Below are 24,609 nucleotides of genomic sequence, written 5' to 3'. Positions count from 1 at the left end.
AGAAATCCTTAATATGCAAAAACAGGGTATTTGTTCCTACTATCAATATAAAGGCTATTTTTTAANTATTCCATGGTATAGATAAACCACATCTTCTTGATCCATTTGTCTGTTGATGGACACTTAGGCTCTTATGCTTATTTATTTTTGAGAGAGACAGAAAGAGCAGGGTAGGGGCAGAGAGAGGCAGAGACAGAGGATCCGAAGCAGGCTCTGTGCTGACAGCAAAGAGCCCAATGCTGAGCTCAAACTCATGAATCATGAGATCATGGCCAGAGCCAAAGTCGAACAGTTAACCAACTGAGCCATCAAGGTACCCCCCTAAAGGTTAATTAAAGACAAAAAAAGCTGGGTCTGTAGGCATTACAGATGAAGGCATTGTATCAAATTTGAAAAGTAAAAGACCTTAGGAGCCACTGGACCTAAGGCTGCCATTCTGTCTAAGTAGGGTTTGTCAGTCTGGGGAGAAAAGTATTAATTCCCTTTCACTTGAGGACTTTGCTGCCTTTCTTTGTTATTGAGACTGCTGTATTCTTGTGTCTGGCTTTACTTAAGATTAATATTTAAACAAAATGTTTACCCTGGAAAGATTTTTCTGATGTAAAGCCAGTTGTGTCTGGAACTATGATATTTTCACAAGTTATGTGTCCTCGTGAGTCGTTACCAGACTCAAAGCTCTTCCACATATGTTCTTCCTTCAAAGATTTTGCACCAAGAAGAAAGGAGAGGCAAGACTGACTGACCACACTGTTAGAACAGCCCCCACCCTTGCCCTGGGGGTGCTCAATCTCCCAAAAAAGGGCTCTCTGTCTTGGCATAATTAAAAACTTTTGGAAGCTGAAAGGAGACAGATGACAGAAAGGGGATGTAATTTTGTCCTATTGTGAGATGTCATATGTGTTCCTTATTTTATTTATGGTGGTGGTAACATTCACATTTCAAGTGTATTGTTTTCAAGATAGATTTCATTTTCTTTTTTTTTTTTTAATAGTTTATTGTCAAATTAGTTTCCACATAACACTCAGTGCTCATCCCCACAAGTGTCCTCCTCCATGCCCATCCCCCCCTCCCCCCACATTCTTTTTTCTTCCTCCTATTCCCCTTGAATTGGGAACTGCCATCCCTCCCCAAATAATGGCCAGATTCCAGCCCCATAGGACTCCTGAAGAAGGTCCACAAAGCCACAACTATTTGCTGGCTCTCTTCCAGAGATTCCCCTGGAATGAGGCAGCTGGCCTTCTGTCTCAAAATGCCCTCCCTCAGTGGGCTGCCCCGTGGCAGTTCCAGACACTGCTGGACTTTTGGCATGAGCACAGAGGCCCCATGTGTTGAACAGTCTCAGAGGTAGTGTCTTCCATTTCTGAGAAAGCCGATCTGGAGAGAGAGAATGTGGGGAGGATGTGTTTATTTGAATTCTAGCCAATTTAATAGTGTCTCCAGTTAAAAAAAAAAAGATATATCTTTAAAAAAAATCCTTGGGGGATGAGCCAACTATAAGCGAATGTCAAAATGTATTCACATTGAACATGTGTTCTTCCTCATCTGTCAAAGGAGGTGGTTGTACTAGATATTTCTAAGACCTCTTCTAGCTCTAAATTCAGCTGTAGAAAAATCAGAGTGGGATCTTAATGTACACAGATACCTGCAAACCTGCAGGAAGAGGGGTTTAATCAGAGCTGAGGGAAGGCGGATGCAGGGAGGACTTGGACCAGTTACTACAAATTATAGGAATGTCATGTTCCCCAGACTCCTCGGGCTTGGTACCTGGAAACTGATTTAGTCCTCAGACAAAGAAAGCTGCTCTGGCCGTCCTGGAAAGTGGAGATGAAGAGTCAGACTGGGGACCATATTCCAAGGTAGAGAGAGTTGAAGTACTTGGCCTGGATCTGAGGTACAGATTTGTGATCATTCAGAGAGACTGAAGGATCTAAGATGAAGGGACTGTGTTGCATTATGGTTAAGCATACAGCTCTGCCTTTCACTGGCTCTGAGCTGGAATAAGTTACTTGAATTCTTTGAACCTCAGTTTTCTCATCTACAGCAGTTACTTCCTTCATAGGGTTCTTACAGGGATAAGTGACCTAAAACAATGTAAAGCCCATTTTACATTACTATTGTTATTATCATTGGTTCATTGGCCTAGAAATGGATTCAATACAAAGAATTAGAATACTAAATGAGCCACTAACCTAAAAGAGCTGTAATAATTGATGAACAATAAAAGCCTTTCCCATTAACATAACCAACAGAGCCAGGAGTCAGTAGCAGCAGTAAGGAGACAGATGGCCTTTTAATCCCAGTAATGAAACCAGACATTGGCTTGAGGACCAAACCCCATCCTTCTCTGATTGCCTTCAAGGACAATAGCTACCCACCCTTCCCTAGGTTTTCTTCAGGGTAATATGGTCTGGATGTGGACTATACAATTGTTACCCAAATGTGGTGTCCATATGACCCAGTCTTGCTTCCTTCTTGCTTGCTTCAAAGAAAACTTAATCCAGTAACTCCTGAGAATAGCAATGGACATCCAATTCATAACCGATGAATGTAATTTTAATAATCCCAATATCTCTTTATCTTTTTCCTTGTAGCTACTTAGTATCTCTCTTCTCATCTCTTGCTTTCAACTTTCAGCTGGAACCATTTCAAGGCTTTCAGGCTATTTTGTTTTCTTTCCCCCTGCTTTCCAGGGATGGGCAAACTATGACCTGCTAGCCAAATTTGTCCTAAAACCTACTTCTGTATAGTCCTCAAGCTAAAAATGGTTTTTATATTTTTAAAGTGTACAAAAAATAATTTGTGACAGAGACCACATACAAGCCTCAGAGCATAAAATATTTACGATCTGTCTCTTTATAGAAAATGTTTATGAACACCTGTTCTACACCATTCTCTGCAAATAGAACTTTTTGTTTTCTTTCTAATTCCCCCTCTGTCTTTGTTGGCTATTCATCTGCCCTATCCACCTAATCCTCAAATACACAGTGGGGCTGGAGGTAGAGAGGAGGAGAAGAAGTTATGAACTCTTATGCATTAACAGCTTTTGTCCTGGTCACAGTGTGGTTGCAGCAGTAATCTAAAAAATCAGGTGGCGTCTTTCATTATCAACCAGGGCAATTATATGTCATTATCAAACTTCTCATATAATCCCCTACTTCTTTCTTCCTTTTTTGTCTTTGCTGTTCTCTCTTGTTCCTCCTGTCTTCATTGATGATTTACTGAAAAACTGGCTAGAAATGAACTTCTTAGAGTTCTCTTAAAGGATATGGGCTTCATCCATTCCTTCTTTCCTCCCTCCCTCCCTTCCTCTTTCTTTCTTTCCATTTCTTTACTCTTTCTTGCTTCTTTCCTTCTTTTTGTTATGTAAGTATCTATTGGGGACCTATAAACCACTGTGCACTGAGACTCCAGGGACAAATAAGATATGATATTTGCCATGGAAATACTTTGTTGGGGAGACAGATCAGTAAATGAACAACTACACGGCAGAGTGTTAGGCGCCCATGGTAAAAATGAGATCAAGGTGTTGTGGTCTGACTGGGAATGAGGTAAAAAGGGAAGCCAGGGAAGGCTGAAGTGAAGACACAGCCAGGAAGAAAACCAGGACAAGGCAATCTAGACAGTGTTGGCAACACACATACAAAGGCTTAGAGATGAGAGATGTGCAGAATGTAGTTAAAATATAATATCTGAGAGAGTCAGGAGAGAATAGCAGGAACCAGATGCTGAAGAGCTCAAGGTTCCAAAGAAATCTGTGGAATTCTATTTAGGAATTTGAAGCAGAGGAGTAAAAAAAGCCTCCAGATTTGGGGGCACCTGGATGTCTCAGTGGGCTGGGCGTCTGACTCTTGATTTCAGCTTGGATCATGATCTCAGGGTCTGTGGGATCGAGCTGCACATTGAGCTCTGTGCTGACAGTGCAGAACCTGCTTGGGATTCTCTCTCTCTCTCCCTCTCTCCCTACCCCTCTCCCTACTTGTGCTCACTCTCTTTCAAAAACAGTACTAAAAAATAAAATTTATTCAAAATAATTTTTTTTAAAAATATTTTTATTTATTTCTAGGAGAGAGAGAAACAGCGTGAGCAGGGGAGGGTCAGAGAGAGAGGGAGTCACAGACTGAAACAGGCTCCAGGCTCTGAGCTGGCAGTCAGCACAGAGCCCGATGTGGGGCTCGAACCCACGAACCGCGAGATCATGACCTAAGCGAAAGTCGGACGCTTAACCGACTAAGCCACCCAGGCACCCCTCAAAATAAATTTTTTTAATGTTTATTTTTGAGACAGAGTGTGAGTGGGAGAAGGGTAGAGAGAGAGGGAGACATGGAAGCAGGCTGTCGGCTCTGAGCTGTCAGCACAGAGCCTGATGTGGGGCTCAAATCCATGAACTGTGAGATCATGACCTGAGCTGAAGTTGGATGCTTAACCAATTGAGCCACCCAGGCACCCCAAACATTAAAAAGTTATTTAAAAAAGTTGAGATTTGTCTTTAAATTTAAAAAAATTTTAATGTTTGTTCATTTTTGAGAGAAAGAGAGAATCAGAGCACAAGCAGGGAAGGGAAGAGAGAGGGAGACACAGAATCTGAAGCAGTCTCCAGGCTCTGAGCTATCTGCACAGAGGCCAATGTGGGGCTCGAACTCACAAACCATGAGACCATGACCTGAGCTAAAGTTGGACGCTTAACTGACTGAGCCCCCTAGGTGCCCCCAGATTTGTCTTTAATAAAAGAACACTGAGGCTCCATTGAGGAGAAATGCCAGACTGGAGATAAAGAGACCAGTCAGGCGGCTGTCACACCAATAGAGTGAGGAAAGATGAGGGGTTGTGTGAAGGCAGCATTAGCAGCGAAGGCCCAGACGTAATAAAATGACCATTATTAGTAAGAACAACAGCCAGCACTAGTTAAGCACCTACTGGGTGCTAGCCTTTTGTTCAGCATTATCCATCATTGTCTCATTGATTCCTTGCAATAATCCTATGGGATAGATATATCACTGGCCCTATGTTACAAATGTGGATACTGAGGCTCAAGGAGATGGAATGAGATGATTACCTGTGGCCCCAGCATAAGATTTTGCTTCTGCAGCTATCATCAATGGCAGGGGTCTCTAACAGAAAATTTGTGACTGACCATTGGATTTTGCTTCCTAGTCCTGTCAGTTGTGAGGTGTCCAGGGCACTTGTGAGGGCACCTGTCGTGTTATAGTCACCTCTATCTCCCCTGGGGTAGTTGTCATATAATAAGGGTTTGTTCTTTACTGTATTTCCATGTGATTTATTCAGGTGCTGTTTCTCTTTCCTATTTGATCTATCTATAGCTACCTAACTCCTCCCCTTAATTCAAGGCCTGCTGTCTCATAATCTCCATATAAGCCTCCATCCGCCCCTTGTTAGCCGCTTTCAATGCATCAGCATGCCTTCCCAGGCAAGACTAGGACTTGGCTGAAACTTTACTCTGAGCCTGTTATTTACCGTCAGTCTCACGCCCGCACCCCTGGCTCTGGTCTGCTCTTCCAAATTGAACTTTGGTTCCCATTTTTCCATTGGATCCCTTGTGTTTTTCAACCTGGTTTTTTTTTTTAATTGTTTCCTTAGCCCAGACCTTAGCTGTGCATTGTGGCATGTCTACCCAGAGTGATCCTTGACCCCTAACGATGATGTCTGTGGTGTCTGTTCTTTGGTTTCAGGAACTCTAGTCTGAGAAGACACTGCCCCCATACTCTGCCCTGGGTCACCTCCCAGGCAGGGGAGCCTATATGAGATGAGGCAGCTCTTACATCTTCCTGGGCAACCCCAGCTCTCTGATTCCTGTCTTGTCTCCTATAAGATTAAGGAAATTTGTTACAAAATTAGCACTTCTCCATCTCCTTAAGTTTAATGTTTTCATATTATAACATTCACATATATTCTAGTGATTTCCCCACCTAAATGTAAGCATTTCTTGAAAGATGAAGCCATACCATAGGTTTTTTCTTTTTCTGCTTCCTCACAGTGCCTAATAGTGTTGAGAAAAGTGCTCAATAGGTACTTGAAACTTACTTGTTTACATGGTCCCTTCTAAAATGCTCTAAGGTATATACAAATGTCATTTTGTGCATGACTGGGGCCCAATATAGTCAAATAGCTCTGCTTGAGACCATTATGACAGAATGCAATCCCAGGATAATAAGAGGTAATTTTCCGGGAGTAAGTCCATCCCCATTTCACAGATTCTATCCAGAGAAGGATGTAAGTTACTTTCCAAACATCATCCTTCTAATAAGAAGGAGCACTGGGATTTAAAACCAGAGTTACCTGTTCCATATCTGGTGTTCTTAGCCTAACTGCCTCATGGGCCTTACCATGTGGCAGATGGGGCCCTGAGAATGCATCTCTTTAGATACAGAATCCCAAAGTGTTAGATGTGGAAAGAACCTTAAGAATATCTAGTGAAAATACTTTTTTTTTTTTTTTTTTGCAAGTAAGGAAACTGAGGGAGAAGAGGCAAAAATCTCTTAAGATCACAAAATAAGTTGTCAGAGCTCTTGGAATAGGAGTTGGGTCTCCTTTTATGCATTCCACATAGGAAAACTATCTTCCTGCCGAGATCCTGAGAGTTCTGCTAGCTCTGTCACTGGACTTTATAGACTGGTGTAGACCAACAGCTTTTGTGTTGATTTTAGGACACTTTATCAACCTGTGGGATGGCTTCCACAGAGAATTCCACAAGGCACTGAAGGAGCAGACGTTCAGCATATAAGTGGCAAAAGTTGGGGGCTTCTCATCCCNCAGGAAAATTTACAGAGTATATTTACCCATTCATTCTATATCCAAGAGCAACCTAATCAGTAATAAAATGACTTAGTCAGGGTTCTGGAATAGCTCTATTACTCTGAAAAGTAGATAAGGAGACCTTTGTGCTGAAAGCATCTAAAGAATCAAAGCAGGACAAACATGGAGTGGGGGAGACTGGGGAGTTGAATTTTGAAGTATGGCTCAGGGAATTTTGAGCAAAAACAGATATCATCTCAGTGCTGCACTATTTCTGCTTTATCTCCAAGTGTTGTGTGTGTATTATGTCTACATGTGAACCTCTGTGTGTGTGTGTCATCTGTTCCCCAGATTTTTGTGAAATGCAAATATTCAATGACCCCGTCGATTTAGAAATTTAGGGGGTGATGTTCCTGCATAATCTTAAGGAAATTACTTGTATTCTATGTGACTACCTCATACCTTCCTGTCTTTCTCCCTGGACTACATAGAACACAAAGAAGATAAAGGAGTCATAACGAAGAATGGGTTTCCCCCTCTCCCCTCCTGGCCCACCATCGGTTCAGCCAGTGTTTATTCAACGCACGACTGCATGAGGCTCTGTGCTGAGGGCAGCCAGGGGACACACAGATGCGAAAGCCCAGTTTGCAAGAAGCTGGCGTCCTCGATGCTCTCTTGTGTTTGCCTCTGCTTGTCTTTTCCTATTTCCTCTGTAAGATAACAGCATTGGGACCAAAATAAAATTGTCTTAGCTGTTTTATTCCTAAGGGTAAACATAACATTGGATGTTTGTCATTGTAGACAGCAATAAAGATAAACTTTTAAAGAAGGCTTGAAAAATATTTTTAAAGCATTAAGCTGACAGAAAGGCGGGAAATCTCTTATCCCATTTATGCTTCTTTCAATATTATCTTGGATTCTCAGGAGTGGCAGAGAGACTGGAGAAAATGGGAGGTAGAGAAGAAATAGAAGCTGACTTAACCCCTGCTTTATTCAATTTTGATTTTCTTATCTCATTATTCTCTCTCCTATTGAAACTGTAGTGTTAATGTTTGAAAAAGAGAATGTGGAATTTTATTTCCATTTGTAACTCTTCTGTATTCTTGATCTTTCTTCTTGTAATTGATGTTACAACTACTTCTTCTCTGCCACACTCCCCAGAAGAAAACTTGGTAAATTTAGGAAAAGGTTTTCTTTTTCTTTTTCACTTATATACTTTTTATTTAAATGCTAATATCAACTTACTGGGAAAATCAATAGCAAAAACTGGAAGCAATAAAACAGAATTGTTACCAGCATGAACTTTTGATTTCTGTACGTTATTAGAAGCATGATCTTGGGCAAGTTAGTCAACCAGGATGAGTCTCAGTTTCTTCATATATAAAATGAGAATAATAATGCCGGGTGTGCTATTTATTAATGCATTTAGTTCTCAACCATATGGGATAGGTCTTTTGTAGACAGGAAATTGAGAAAAAGTCAGTTTTAATATCTTGCCTCCTCCTGGCCACATGACAAATAATTGGCAGAGTTGAGCTTAAAACCATCATGCTCCAGAGCTCACATTCTTAACTTCCAAGCTGTTGCTTCCAAGTGTACCCCTTGAAGGCCACATCGTCATGGCTTGTTGCTGGTTTGCACAGGAAGAATTCAGAGTCAATGCCCAGGAGTCCTCGAACAGCACCTCTGCTTCCAGCAGAGTTCATGATCTCACAGTTCGTGAGTTTGAGCCCCACATTGGGTTCCGCGCTGACAGTGCAGAACCTGTTTGGGATTCTCTCTCTCTTTGCCCCCCTCTCCCCACCACTCGCTCATGCTCACATGTCTCTCTGTCTCTCAAAAATAAACTTAAAAAAATATTATAAAGGGAGGACAGTCCTGCCTACACCTTGATCTTGGACTTCTAGCCTCCAGAATGGTGAGGCAATAAATTTCCATTGTTGAAGCCATTCTGTTTGTGATATTTTGTTACGGTGGCCCCAGCAAGCACCAACCATATGCGACTGCTGTGGTCGGGCCCTTACCAACACTCAGTCAGCCTTCTCTTCACCTCTTTTCAACTCTGCATCATAACCCCCTGCACTGCTTTCCCCCATCCTTTCACCACCCTGGATTCATCCCCTTCCTTCATCGGTCCACAGAAGATCGTACTTTCTACTCCCCTGAGGCTGCAGCTGCCTCTTGTGAAACATCCCTCTTTCCCTCCTCCTCCTTGGGCTGTTGCTCTTCCCACCACACACACGTTAGCTTTCCACGGGCTTAGTCCCAGTCCTTCTCTCTCTCTAAATGTTCCACTCATATTCATTTCCATAATTTCCAGTATCGGCCCTGCACCCTTAACTCCGAAGCTTATTTCTGTAACCCGGCCTTTCCCCAGAGCCCATGGCTCTTGTTACAGCTGCCTGGTGGTCAGCCCCACCTGCTGCCTCTTCTGTCCCAACCACCCTCGCCTTCGCCACACAGCAAGTCATCTGACCCCTGTGCCAGCTTCTCTCTTTTCCACAGTCAACCAAGACCCCAAACATTGTTTCTCATGCCCTTCTGCCAACAAAGTTACCAACACATGGCCAAGACATGTTGTTGATTCTCTTTGCAGTGCCTCCCATGGGCATGCTTCTAATTTTACTTGACTGTTTCACATCCTCGTCCTGAGCAACTGCATCAGCTTGCCTACTACCCTTCCTGTCTACTCATGCTAGCTTCCAGCCTGTTGTTCATCCGCTGCCAGTCATCTTCCTGACATACAGTTATGCTCACATCACTGCCCTGCAGGGCTAGGACCTGATTGCAGAAGAAAGGCCCATCTTAAATTTGGTATTCAAGGCACTTCTTTTTTTTTTAGTGTTTATTTTTGAGAGAGAGAGAGAGAGAGAGAGAAACAGAGTGTGAGAGAGGGCAGAGAGAGACGGAGACACAGAATCTGGAGCTGGTTCCAGGCTCTGAGCTGTCAGCACAGAGCCTGACGCGGGGCTTGAGCTCACAGACTGAGATCATGACCTGAGCTGAAGTCGGACACTTAACTGACTGAGCCACCTAGCCGCCCCAAAGCACTTCTATAATATGGTCTCAGCTTACTCCAATATTGTACCCTAAGATAACCAAGGAAGACCAATAGCTCAACAGGAAGAGCTTTACTTGGACCATCTGTTAATGGAAACTTATGGTTTGAAACTAGATTTTATCATTCTGTCAGAGGTGACCTGGCTTAGCTAAGTTTATTCACATTAACAAAATTCATGAAGGACATAGCATCTGTTGTGATTGCATTTCATATCTGAGTATACAAAGATGTGGCCTTGATTGGATTTTAGTGTTTCCCTAACCACATGATTATCTCACAGGGTATATTACTTCTGTAGGTTGCTAACCTCCTTTATAGTGTTGGTTCCTTTTTTCATTCATTTGTTTTTATGTTTTCTAATTTAGATAAGAAGAGTCTTATCTTCAGATTCTAAGAGCTTGTTACTATTGAGCTCTTCAGAATTTCTCTGAATAAATTTTAGGCTTCCACTCAGCAGCCTCTGAAGCCCTAAAAAGAACAACACTAGCTGGTCTAGCTAGGGCCAGAAAATAAAAATGTACAGCATTCTTGGGACACCTGGGTGGCTCAGTCTGTTAAGCATCCTACTCTTGATTTTGTCTCAGGTCATAATCTCATGGTTCATGAGTTCAAGCCCCGTGTCCGGCTCTGTGCTGACAATATGGAGACTGCTTGGGATTCTCTCTCTCCCTCTCTCTCTGCCCCTCCTCCACCCACTCTCTCTCTCTCAAAATAAATAAACTTAAATGTATAGCATTCTTGAGTTAAGGGCACTGACACTGAATGAGGAGAAAAAAAGGAACTGAAGAAAGGAAATTGAGAGACAAGATAGAAGAAGAGCTGAAAAGGAAAACAAGTGGTGCCTTTTCCAGGACTAACACCATGCTGTAGTTTACTTCCCTTACATACCCCTCAGCCCCTGGAGCATATTCACCATAATGAAAGACCAAGATCAAGATGCCAGGTGATTTGGTTCCTGGTGAGAGCTCCCTTCCTGGCTTGCAGATGGCCACCTTCTTGGTGTGCCCTCATATGGCCAAGAAAGAAATCTCTCTCTCTCTCTCCCTCTTCTTAGAAGGCCTATTGGATTAGGGCCCTACTTTTATGGCCTCTTTAACCTTGATTACCTCATCAAGACCCTTTTTCCAGATAAATTACATTGGGAGTTAGGGCTTTGACATATGAGTTTGTGGAGGGCAGAGGGACATTTCAGTCCATAGTGCTCTCCCTCACAAAAAGTATGTATAAAGGGGTTCCTTCCCCCCCCCCATTGCTTTAGTGAGGGAGAACAGCTGGATAGTGGGATACTCAGGTATAGTGTGATTAGGGATATAATAAGTTCTGACCCATCAGAACTGCCTAAGGTATCTAGGTTATTAGCTAGACTGGGAAGCAACTCAGCTTGATACCACCTGGTATGTTAAGATAAGTGAGCCTGGGGGCTTCAAAGGAAATTCTTCTATTGGGAGGTCTAATTTGTATTTAATATGTTTTGGAATATGAAGAATCAAACTCTTAGTCTAGAAAGTCCAGCTGAGTTTGGTTGGAATTTACTTCTTTACAGAAAGCCAAACTGCAGATAGATTACTTTTAAGTCCTTCTTTGAGTTTGGGTTCTTTAGGTAGGGATATCATGGGTCAGGCTTCCCAGGAAACAGACTTGGATGGGGATTTGGGTGCAGAAAGCTTGCTGGGGAGCACTCTGGGGTCAACACCTGTGAGAAGTCCCAGGAAACAGGATTAGGCAGATAGAAAAGTTGAACTGTGACACATTTAGAAGAGATATCTCAGCTGATTTATGGGAAGCTCTGGAAGATGGCCCTTTAGCACCTCTATGAGGTGAAGAAAGGGGGTCAGGCCTTTGCACTCCCTTGTCAACCAATCATTGGATATTGGCTGCCTCTGGGGAAGGGATGTTACTTTGGGCAAGGTGGCCCCCTTTTGCAGAGGGCATTTCCCAGAAAGGGACTTGGTCATGTGTCTTCAGCAGGTAATATTCCTCACAGCTTTAGCCCATAAAGAGGGCTTCTGGTTCTGTATCACTGCATCCACAGGATACGAGCTAAGGCCAAGGAGCCCTAAGTTATGCATTAAAATCTGTTGATAGAGGCACCTGGGTGGCTCAGTAGGTTAAGTGTCTGACTCTTGGTCTCAGCTCAGGTCATGATCTCATGGTTGGCAGGATCTAGCCAGGCATTGGGACAGTGCGGAGCCTGCTTGGGATTCTCTCTCTCTCTCCCTCTCTCTGCCCTCTCCCGCTTGTGTGGGTGCTTTCTCTTTCTCAAAATAAATAAATAAACTTTAAAAAAATGTTTTAAAAAGCTGTTGATATTCCTGTACTTGGGATTCAAAGTGTGTGTGTGTGTGTGTGTTTAAAAGATCACCCTTATGCTAGAGGCTACAGATTTTGTATGTAAAAGCCCTCTGAAAATGCTGGTTTTGGCCAGCTAAGAGTAGTAATTAATTGTAAAACTAAAATGCACAATAATTCCAGTCATGCCGTTACAAGCATACGGGAGGGAGGAGCTAGAACTAGTTGTGCACTTAACTGAAAATAACTGATAGAGGATGTGATGAGGAGCAAATTTTAGACAAGCCTGGACATTTATTTTGGAGGAGCTCCTTTCTGCAGAGGTACATGTGGTTTCAGTAACCTTGCTGGACTTTTTTTTTTCTGAGGGTGTTTATGTTCATTTGCTAGAATTAGAGGAGTTATGAATATGGAATATGGCCCAGTGCTGTATAAGTGTTCCTCAACACTTGACTGTTAATTAGTGTAGTTAGGTTTAATGAACTCATTTAATAACAATATTCCTGCTGAGAATTTTATTGGGTACTAAATTCTTAAATTTAATAATGCAAAACATATTTGTGGAGTGTTAATAATGGTTGCGGGAATTTCAGAGAGTAAAATAATGGAAGGTTAAGTGTAATGGATTAATTAAATAAGAAAGCCCAAACTACCTTTCAAAGTGACTCCGTAATACTGTTCGCTTTGTTTTAATGAATAAAGCAGGCCATATCAAATGCCATTTGTGTGCGTTTGTTTCAAGGCAGCATTCACAGCTAGCAAATTTAGACGGTAGGAAACACAAACACAGCAAAATATTCTGCTTGGCAAACAGAGTTTTGTTTTCTGTACTGATCCATTAAATTGAATAACTTGATTCTCTTACAAGATGGTAACAATATGTTTCTTCCATGTAGAGAGATGAGTGGGAACTTTCCTACCACGTTCTGAACAGCAGCAGCTTGTATCAGTGGTGGTCCACATAAGCGTTTGGGAAATGTTTTTAATTGCTTTAATCGCATTTCAGTGAAGTGACACAAACTTCTTCTCATACCCCTTTCAAATTGGCAATTCATTTAAATTGGCTAAGAATTTTTAAACTGGTCGTAAATGTCCTTTACGTGACATACTCAAAATCATTTTTAGTAAACTTTTCAGGATAAGTGTCTTTTGTAATTCATTATTCTAATGAGTTGTTTGGACCTGGAGAAGGTGTGCCCCTCAGTTCTCCTATCTGCATAAACTAATGCCAATTAGGATGTGATAAGGCAATGTGTGATTAAGTGTGCACACTTTGAGTTCTCCATAGTCCTCAAAGGCAATTTTATTTGAGGATGAGTTTTGTGGATTTTGTTTGTGGAGAGGTCATTACTCTAGACAGGAGTCCTGGGGGAGAATATTGAACTCATTTTCTACTCCTAGTAGATTATACAGGAGTAAATTTTGAGTTTCTGAAATATTACAAAAGCCTAAAAAATGTGATTTCCAATCAAATTCATTTCCATCATATTGGGAAGGCATACCAGTTAGGAATGTGTTTAGTTGCTTTATTTCAGGCATCAAGAATTTTGGGGTAGGTGGCTCAATGATGCCTTCGTTGAGTTCCTTCCTTTCTTCCTTCCTTTCCTTCCTTCCTTCTTCCCTCCATCCCTTCCTTCCTTCCCTTTTTCTTTCTTTATCTGTCATCTATCTATCTATCTATCATCTATCTATCTATCTATCTATCTATCTATCTATCTATCTATCTATCTATCTATCTATCTGATCTTTCTGCCTGCCATCCTCAGAATGCTTGTTGCTGCAGGGTTGAAGATTCCCTGCGCATTTCCTGGTACCATGTTGTAGGCATGAAGAGGGTGGAAAGAGGAAGTAGGACATGGTGGCAACTATATCAAGAAAGAAAAGCTTAGCTTGGAAACTTCAACATTTGTTTCATTGGCTGCTTATAATTTCATTGTATGGATGAAGCACAATTGAACTAGTCCTGAAGTTAGATTGGGGGGAGGGGGCGGCTATGTATGGCACTCAGTTGGGGAATAACAGACATTTTAAAGGAAGACCATGACCTGTAGCTCTCAGATCTACCGAGCGGGAGTTGACTTCATATTAGTCAGGCCATACAGGTTTCCAGTTTTGCTTCCTTTGTTGATCTCATCTTCCATGCTCAGCCTGATCCCAGTTCTGGGCTCAGGCAAGATGGAGATAATGAGTGCACCCCGCGTACTCTGGGCCTCAGCATCTGCTCAGGTTGGCTGCCAGACAGGCTCCAATGTGGTGTCCCAGTTCTGATACCCAAGTCCCCACATTACATTGTTTTCTGGGCCTGACTCGCTGCCTTGGAAACCTATCAGCTCTCAGTCCCGGGAGGACCTGGTCTGCCTAGCTCTCACGTGTTTCCCTCTAGGGAGAGAAATTCTATCTTTGAGCTTCTGCTTAATGGCTAGGGATCCACCCCTGCTGACAAACTCACTTAATGATGCCTCAGGCTTCAGGGCAGTGCCAGCTCCCATGACACCACATCCCTGGCTTGGCCTCCACCTACCAGTCCACCACCACCACCACGACACATGTCCGTATATGCACGCGTTTGATCAAAGTTATCATGGTTTAAAAAATCAGATAGACATTCAGGGCATCTGGGTGGCTCAGTCCCTTAAACATCTGGCTCTTGATTTCAGCTCAGGTCATGATCTCAGTTCATGAGATAGAGACTTGTGTCAGACTCTGCACTGATAGTATGGAGCCTGCTTGGGATTCTGTCTCTGCTTCTCTCTCTCTTCCCCTCCTCTGCTTGTGTGTGCACTCTCGCTCTCTCAAAATAAATAAACATTTTAAAAAAGAAAAAAATAAAAAAATCAGATAGACATTCAAGATTTATAAAGAAAACAATACTGTTTTGTCCACCCCTCCCTACTTCTAGTCCCTTTCTGTTTAACACTTTGAGTTGTTTCTTCTCATTTCCCTCCTATAATTTATAATTTGTTTATATTGCTATTTCTTCCATTGTTATACTGCTGTTTACTTCAATTGTAGATATTATATATTGTTTTTCTACAAAGAATGTGTGGATCTGGTGCCCTCCCCAATTAAACACCCACTTCCTCTTTGTCTGTTCTCCTAATCGTAAATTTTGGTTAGGTCAATTTTCAGATTTATTGTTACATAAGAGAAGAATCAACTGTCTTGCTTATGCTGCTTTTACTTGGTCATTGGTTCTGTGCAGCCAACACCATATACCATGTTTCCGTATACAGCATCTTTTTGGTGGATCCCTCTTCTGGTAGCTTCCTGAGAAAGCATCCATGATAGCAGTGTCTTGAGAAACATCTTAGTTCTGCCTTTGCATTTTATTGATAGTTTGGGCATAGAATTTGAAGATGGAAAGTATTTCTCTAGGGATTTTGGAATGATTGTCCCAGTGTCTTTTGGTATCCAAAATTGCTAGCGAAAAAGTTAAGTGCTGTTATGATTCCCAGTCCCTTGTATGAGACCTGTTGCTGTTTCTCTTTCTTTCCTGCAAACTTTTAGACTCCTCTTTGCCCATGTTCTGAAATTTCATATTGATGTGTCTTGTATAGGTGTAGGTCTTTTTTTTTTTTAATTATGTTGGTACCATGAGGAACCCTTTCCTCATGGCACAGATAACCTTCAGTTCTAGGAAATTAAAAAAGTATATCAGTGATAGTTTCCTCCCATCCATCTTTTCCATCATATTTTGGGAACTCCTATAATTTGGATATTAATATCCTCATACTTTTACTTTATCTCTCATATTCTCTACTTCTTTGGTTTTTACTGTTAGTGTTGCTATTCCATTTTTTGGGAGATTTTCTCAACTTTACCTTTTAATTTTGTAATTAAAATTTAATTTCTGCTTTTAATTTCCTGAGGTTTTTTATGTTGTTAGGCCCTGAGTGTTCGTTTTAAAAAAATTTCCTGTTCTTGTTCCATGAATATTATACCATTGTTTAACTCTCTACAGGTCCCTATGATAATTTTTTAGAAATTTTCTTGGGGTTGGGGCACCTGGGTGGCTCAGTCGGTTAAGTGTTTGACTTCAACTCAGGTCACGATCTCACGGTTCGTGGGTTCGAGCCCTGTGTCAGGCTCTGTGCTGACAGCTAGCTCAGAGCCTGGAGCCTGTCTTCAGATTCTGTGTTTCCCTCTCTCTCTGACCCTCCCTTGCTCATACTGTCTCTATCTCTCTCTCAAAAATAAATAAAACATTAAAAAAATTAAAAAAGAAATTTTCTTGGGGCATCAGTGTGGCTAAGTCAATCAAACATCTGACTCTTGGTCTCAGCTCAGATTATGATCTTGTGGTTTGTGAGACTGAGCCCCACATCAGGCTTTGCTCTGACAGCACAGAGTCTGCTTGGGATTCTGCCTTTCCCTCTCTCTGTCCCTCTCCCCTCATCCCTCAAAAGTAAGAAATAAACTTAAAAAAATAAGAAAAAATTTTTCCTTATGTTCCAGCATTTTTTCCTCTATTTTTTTCTGAGTTGTTTTTACTTTTTTTGTTGTTTGTTTTTATCTCTCTCTTTTATGTTAGATACTCTCTTCAAATACATAGTTGTTGTTGGCTGTGTCTTCATACTGAAGAGTAAGGTTAGAAGATTAGAAGATATGTGAGTGTGTGTGTGTGTGTGTGTGTGTGTGTGTGTGTTTAGGGAAGGAGGACTGTTTGGTCAGTGGGCTTTGCTACAGGATGATCTGAGAGGGCTGTTTCGTTGGGTAATCTGTTCCTCCCCTGCCCAATATATACAGGTATTCTCCTTTGGCCCAGGTAGTCTTTCTAGACATCAGTCTCCTGCCTGGATGTTATAAAGCTAGCAGCAAGGGTTCTCAGAGCTGAGTGAAGGAAAAGGAGCCAATGGTTTTATCATTCAACACGTGGACTTTCCCTTAACTCCCCAATTTCAGGATAGCACTCTTCTCCTTTGAGTATTGGCCCAGAATCCAGAATCAATTTGGAGTCAACTACAGTTGAGGATAAACCTCTGGTTTTCTTCCTGGGTTGAGAAGACTTGACTGTGCTGGGTTGGAGAAGGGAAATGGGGATCCAACGGCTCCTTACACACACTTTCAACTAATCCACTGTTTTGAGCTGAATGTGCACTCTCCAGCTCTGCAGTGTTTGACCCTGTCCAACACGTTGCTTCACTCTGTTTCTCTGCTCTGCTAAATCAACTCATTTGTTTGCTTTGCAGCTCCTGAAATTTCATTCTAATCTTCCCTTCTGTTCTTGCCAGTATAGAGTCGGCTGTCATTATTTGCAATAATTATGTTCTATGAAGTTGCTTCGAACACTAATTAATTAACACTGAACCATTGCTCCAAGGAAATGCAGGGTTAGACACCTGTGAGCCTCATCAACTAATCAATACACGACCTTGTATTATATGTATTTCTTTAAAGAAACCTATTTAAAACACATTATTGATTCATTAATAGCAAAGGCATGGTCCACAGTATTGGGGCTCATGCCTGAGTGAAGCTTATCTGGCACATGCATTTTCTCCATAAAGTGCATCACAGCTTTCTTACGCTCAGGAACACTAGACTGTGCTTCCACACCATGCTTGGGGGGAGGAGGGGCATTTTAAACAGCAAAATCACCAACAAAAAGCACAAAAATACAAAAAACATGCCACTAAATAGACTATGAAAAGGATGCTTGTTCACAGTGTGAGAGCTGCAACAAGAAGTCAGAGTGTGGCTGTGTTCAACCTCAGTTAGTAATGGGAACATCAGGAGTCAAATTTTTCACTGCTTTCAGCATGTCAACAAATGACTGTGGAACACTGTGATTGATTTTGGAATAGAAATGAGTTTTAGAGAAGAGGCAAGTTCACAGATATAGAATGTGTAGGTAACGAGGATCAACTGTAGTTTTATGCTTTTAAAAATTCCTGTATGGGGCGCCTGGGTGGCTTAGTCGGTTAAGCGTCCGACTTTCGCTTAGGTCATGATCTCACGTTCGTGGGTTTGAGCCCCGCGTCGGGCTCTGTGCTGACTGCCAGCTCAGAGCCTGGAGCCTGTTTCAGAGTCTGTGACTCCCTCTCTCTCTGACCCTCCCCAGTTCACACTGTCTCTCTCCCTCTCTCTCTCTTCTAGAAATAAATTAAAAAAAAACATTAAAAAAATTTAAAAATTCCTCTATCTGTTTAGGACGGTTTTGGGAAGGATCGAAAAGAAACGAGATAAATTAGTGTACTAAATCTACCACATTTAGCTAGGAGTCTCTGTCATCCTAGTTATTTTGTATAGGACTCACTAATACCTACTTGTCTACCATGCCCTCTCAGATGTCTTCTGGCTCAGTCTCCTCTTCCATCCTTATGCATCCCCACTGGTCTTATCTAGGCCCAGACCCCAGTGCTCCTCAGGTGACCCAGGCCCTCTCCAACAAGCTGGGCTGTGCCCAACCATGCCACAACATATTGATATCATGTATAGGTTTTTTAAAGATCACAGGATCGGTGGTATGCTGGCGTTGGCTCATACTGGGTAACAAAAACCAATTGCGAAATTTTCAGGAATTTTGTGAGACCATTGTTAAACACAAGCATGGTTAAAAATGGAATCACATAAGCTTGCAATCAAATACATGATATTCACAGCATAGGTAATAAATACTCAAAACGTGTCACTTCCTAACAACTAAACCCATGTTCTTGAGGTTATTTGTGTCTCTTGGATCTTGGTGTGCTATTGCGCCTCTCTTCCAAATTTGCATTTGGTGATATGACAGTGATGGTTTAAAATCAGCAGTGGCAGAAGTATTTATACTATGGAAATCAGCAAATGCTCCAAATCTGGGCTTCTTCTCTCCAGAGAGCCCCCTGTGAAACATTCACCAGCACACTCCTGTAGCCTGAAAGTTTGTGTGGAACTGAGTAAAAATAGAGATTAACTGACAGAGGCAATAGGGAAGGAGAGAGTAGCTAGAAGCAAAGATCCAAAGATACGTATTAACTACTTGGACCTTATTAGGCAGAAATAAAGAAGAAAATGAAATGAAGACCAGTAGAACTGAGTCACAGAAAAAGAATCTGGACCCTTCTAGCAATGTATTATGAAGGGTATGACTGAGCTGAGCCAAAGGATCTTGTACATGTAAGCTTGGAAAAGCTAAAGCTTCTATAATTAAGAGATGGAGATTAAAAATTATTGATACCAAGTTGGAATCATACTGCATAGGAAACCCTTAATAAGAGATGATTGAGCCATATAACATGTTCTTTCTCTGACCAGTTACTACTGTTGTGAAATTAAAGACTTGTGTTGGCCCTGAGCAATAGCTCCAGGGAAGTTTGTTGAAATAATTATTTCAGAAAAAATCTGGGAGTAAAAAAAAAATCATGTTTAAAATTCTTTTATAAAATTTCTACTAGTTGTACATCTTTGTGAAGTTTAAGTTACTGGCTTATAATGGGAAGTCAGGAATTGTTTTTAGGAGATTTAAATGTGTTAGGTTTAACTTAAGTGCTTAGAATAGGTGGATTCCCAAAGAACAAAAAGAGCTGACTGATATATGTCTGGAAAAGCAGTGGAGGGAGAAAAAGCTCGACATAGGAGGTAAAAATAGAAAAGAGTAGACTACTGTCCCCTGTGGCTATCATTGCCATGAAAAAACTGCTTATATTTAAAAAATAAAACATTCCTCTTGAGTCACAAGCATATTAGTATGAGGTGGGAGGTGCACCTCTAGGCCTCACATCACACTCATTCTTCATTTTTGTTCCAACTCTGGTTTGGGGACCCTGTAGTGTCCTGTCTTTGATGGAGGAAGAATTGCTGTCAGGTTTATATATTAAAATTTGCTTCACAGAGATGGGCCTGGCTTGAAGTTTTACTCCTTGAAATAAACTGAAAGACTTCATAAAGTTGCTCAGGAGATGAGGCAAAAATGTTTCCCTGGGTTGTTGGGTATAATCTTTTTTTTTTTTTTTAATGTTTATTTATTTCTAGGAGACAGAGAGAGAGACAGCGTGAGCAGGGGAGGGTCAGAGAGAGAGGGAGTCACAGACTGAAACAGGCTTCAGGCTCTGAGCTGGCAGTCAGCACAGAGCCTGATGTGGGGCTCGAACCCACGAACCGTGAGATCATGACCTAAGCGAAAGTCGGACGCTTAACCGACTAAGCCACCCAGGCACCCCTGTTGGGTATAATCTTAATGTAAGAGATTTTACAAGTAGTCCCATCAGATTACTTTTTTCCTTTCTTTTCACTCTTACTAGTTTGTGTCAAACTTGGTTTTTGGTGCTGTTGTTGTCTCTGCTCTCTTCCTTTCCATGGGCAACATGAAATTGTTCTTTTATTTTTTTAAGTTTGTTTATCTATTTTGAGAGAGAGGGAGTGAGCAAGTGAGCAGAAACGGGGGAGGGCCAGAGAGAAGGAGAGACAGAATCTCAAGCAGGCTCTGCGCCATCAGTGCAGGGCCTGATGCAGGGCTGAACTCATGAACTGTGAGATCCTCACCTCAGTCCAAACCAAGAGTCAGATGCTTTATCAACTGAGCCACCCTGATGCCCATGAAATCATTCTTTGAATCTTTTTTAAAAAATTTTTTTGATATTTATTTATTTTTGAGAGAGACAGAGAGTGAGCAGGCGAGGGACAGAGAGAGATGGAGACATAGAATCCAAGCAGGCTCCAGGCTCTGAGCTGTCAGCACAGAGCCCGATGTGGGGTTCAAACTCACAGACTGCGAGATCATGACCTGAGCCGAAGTTGGACGCCCAACCGACTGAGCCACCCAGGCACCCCACCATTCTTTGAATCTTAACTGTGGGTAATCTGTGGCACATACACCTAGGGTGTAATTGCTAGGTCACTTGGTAATTCTGTGCTTGACGTTTTGGGGAACCGCCAGACTGCTTTCCAGTGGATTCATTTCGGTTAGACACTTATGCTTGGTCCTTCATTGTTCAGTCCTCCGACAAATGTGCATCCCTCTGTGCTGGGTTCTGCCAGCTGGGATGTTCTGCGGGCAAGGAGATACAGCCGACCTCTGTAATGAGGCGCTGCCTGGTGTCGGGTGCAGAATAGGTGCTTTCATTTTGTTTTGTTTGCTACTTGTCAGGAAATATTTATTTAAAGACCCTCATAGCCCCAGAACTGTGGCATGTAGATTCCTCTGTGGTTTCTGTGTCTATTCTGCCTTCACCTTGATAAATGGCTGCATCCTTGTGTTCAGCAGCTCGAGGAGGATGATGGTGGTGGTGATGGTGATGACATCACAGCTTATTGGGTGCTTTCCCTGTGTGAGGCATTGTACCAAGAGCTTTATGGACATGATTTTATTTAGTCCTCACAATATGCCTGAGATGGATATTTCAAATCCCCTTTTCACTTACACAGACCAATGTTTAAATTGATAACTACATTTCACATGACTGGAGGTTGGCAGAACGGCGTGGAGGTGCCGCTGTGCTGGGGCCTTCCACTTCTTAGAAGGGTTAACATGTGTCTTCTCAAATGTGGTTCTTACAATTCTAGTTCGCCCTACTGTACTTGCAAACAGAGATCACAACTGAAACCTATATCAAATAGAAAAGAAAATGGAAGGCCCTAGACAAAACCACCATGTGGTAGGGTGTCTGGATGGCTCATTTGATTAAGTGTCTACTTTGGCTCAGGTCATGGTCTCACATTTCATGAATTCGAATAAGTTCCTCACTATCAGCAAGGAGCCTGCTTCATTCAGATCCTCTGTCTCCCTCTCACTCTTCCCCTCCCCAACTCGTCCTTTCTCCCTCTCTCCTTCCCTCGCTCTCAAAAAAATATATAATTAAAAAAAACAACCATCATGTCATTTCAAATCCTGTACCTGAAAAAATACATGAAAGATTAAATGACCACAAAAGCAGCATGCAATCATCTTGTAAATTCTGTAATTTTTAAGTCTAGTATCCTTTGTAAGTGGCACCAGGAAGATTATTTTGTATTTTCACTTTAGTGTGACATTTTACACATACACATCATAAACCTAGAAAAATGTACACTAATCATTATTGGCTTTCGATCCCAAGATGAAAGTTCTTTCTCTCCAACATTCATCATGTTTGTAGCTTTTCACATGTGGAGACAGCCTTGTGCCTCAGTGGACCTGCCTTGCTGCGCTGTTACTGAGGGAAATCACTGCTTGCTTAGTGAAGCACACTACGTGCTGTAACAGCATTTTCCTAAATGAAAACATGGCCACTGGAAGCGTTGCAACAAGAAGCTCTGCTTTATGAAATCTAGATGTTCCAAAAATGCTTGTAGATTTAAAACTATTACCAGAGCTTTCGAAAGCATCTTAGGCAAGAGTGTATAAGTTAATTCACAAGATAAGAGATAGAAATGGCCAATAGATAAATAAAATCTAGTCAACCTCTAGTTCAAGAAAATACAAATCAAAATGAGATGTAAATTCTACCTATGTACTTATTTATTATTGAACAGGAATATGCACATGGTAAAAAATCCTAGAATACAAAATTATATGCAACGAAAAGTACATTTTTCCTCCCATGCTGTTCTCCAGCTATCACATTCTCTTCCCCAAAGACAATTACCATTTTTGGGGGGACTCCTTTGTAGTTGTCTGGGAACACTGGTATACACACATGTATCTTTGTATCTGTGTATATGTGTGTGTGTGTATATATATACTTACACAATTATATATATATGTACATATATACTTACATAATGCTACACATGCTGTTCTTCTACACCTTGCTTTCTTCTTATAATAGTTATTTTTGGAAATGTTTCCATATAATACATATAAGCAGTCTTTTCTTTATTCTCCTAATATACTTATTTATTTATTTATTTTTAAATGTTTATTTATTTTTGAGAAAGACAGAAAGTGTGAGCAAGGGAGAGACAGAGAGAAGGGGACAGAGGATCTAAAGCAGGCTCCATGCTGACAGCATCAAGCCTCATATGGGGCTTGAACTCAGGAACTGCGAGATCATGACCTGAGCTGAAGTTGAACACTTAACCGCCTGAGCTACCCAGGTGCCCCTCCCCTAACATTTTTAAAGTAAAAATTTCCAAGCATACAGAAAAGCTGGGACTTGATTCTTTTGAACAGTTTCATAGTATTTCATTGTGTAGATACCACAATTTCTTTTTACCGGTTCCATAATAACAAATATCTAAATTGTTTCCCATTGTTTGTCTTTAGAAAATAATGCTGCAATTAAATCTTTATACATAGGTAATTTGGCAAATCTGAGAATATATCAGCAGGGGATGCTCAAAAAGCAGACTTGCTAGGTCAGGGGAATGTATACTTTTTAATTTCATACATATTGCCAGTTTTTTCCCCAGAGAGATTATAGCAATTTACATTTATACTAACAATGTATGAAATTGGCTGTTACTCCACACTGTCACCAAAAATGTTAAAAAATTTTTATTTTTGTCAACATTAATTGATAAAAAGGCAAGAGACTACTTTTTCCTATTGTTATGGAAAATATTTTAGAATAAGAGAATACCCAGTGTTGGTGTTGGTGTGAAAAAGGGAAGACTCATACATATTGGTAAAAGTAATATCAATTCAGCCTTTCCTTAGGGCTGTCCAACATGTGAAAGCCTAAGTCTACTTTTTTTTGTGTACAATGGATACCAGGCAGGCATTTTTTTTTTTTTAAATAAAGTTTATTTATTTATTTTTGAGAGAGAGACAGAGATAGCATGAGTGGGGCAGGGGCAGAGAGAGAGAGGGAGAGAGAGAATCCCAAGCAGGCTCTGCACTGCCAGTGCAGGGCCTGACATGGAACTCGAACTCACAAACTGCAAGATCATGACTTGAGCTGAAACCAAGAGCTAGATGTTTAACTGACTGAGCCACCCAAATGCCTCCATGTAGGTACTTCAAAGATATGTAGTGACACATATATTATCATGGAAAGATGTTCATAATTTTTTGTTTCATGAATACACACATTATAAAACAGCACATTTAGCGTTATTCCATCTGATGGGAAGATATGGAGAGGTAGAAACAGATATATAATTTGAGAAATAAATACCATTGCATAGATGATACAAACACATAAATGAAGATCTATATATCTATATCTATGTATAGATATACCTGATCAATGTCTGTAAGAATGTACAAGTATATAAATGGGAAGTATAATCATAGCATACTACCAAAAATACAGATAATTTTTCTTTGCTTTTATTATTTTCTATATTAAAACAATGTATGTAGCAAGCATATTGTTTATTTTTTATAAAAAATAATAGAATGGAAAGAAACTTTCATGTGCAATTCACAGCACCAAATATAATTGTTAAATGTGTTAAAAATTATTTATTCAGGTGACATTTATTGAGTGCCTGCTCCATGTGAGCCTTTGGTCTAAGTGTTGGGGAAGGGACAGAGACCAGTTAAATATCCCCGTCCTCACAATATGATGTGTACACTTTGAGTTTTGGAGTGGAGCAGGATTGAGTGAGTAGTATAGGATTCTTATGTTTCTTTAAAATTACTGAATCTCAATTGGTAAGAATTA

The sequence above is a fragment of the Crocuta crocuta genome, unplaced genomic scaffold (assembly GCF_008692635.1).
Source record: "Crocuta crocuta isolate KB4526 unplaced genomic scaffold, BGI_CrCroc_1.0 scaffold131, whole genome shotgun sequence".
NCBI lineage: Eukaryota > Metazoa > Chordata > Mammalia > Carnivora > Hyaenidae > Crocuta > Crocuta crocuta.
This window is presented reverse-complemented; position numbering follows the sequence as displayed.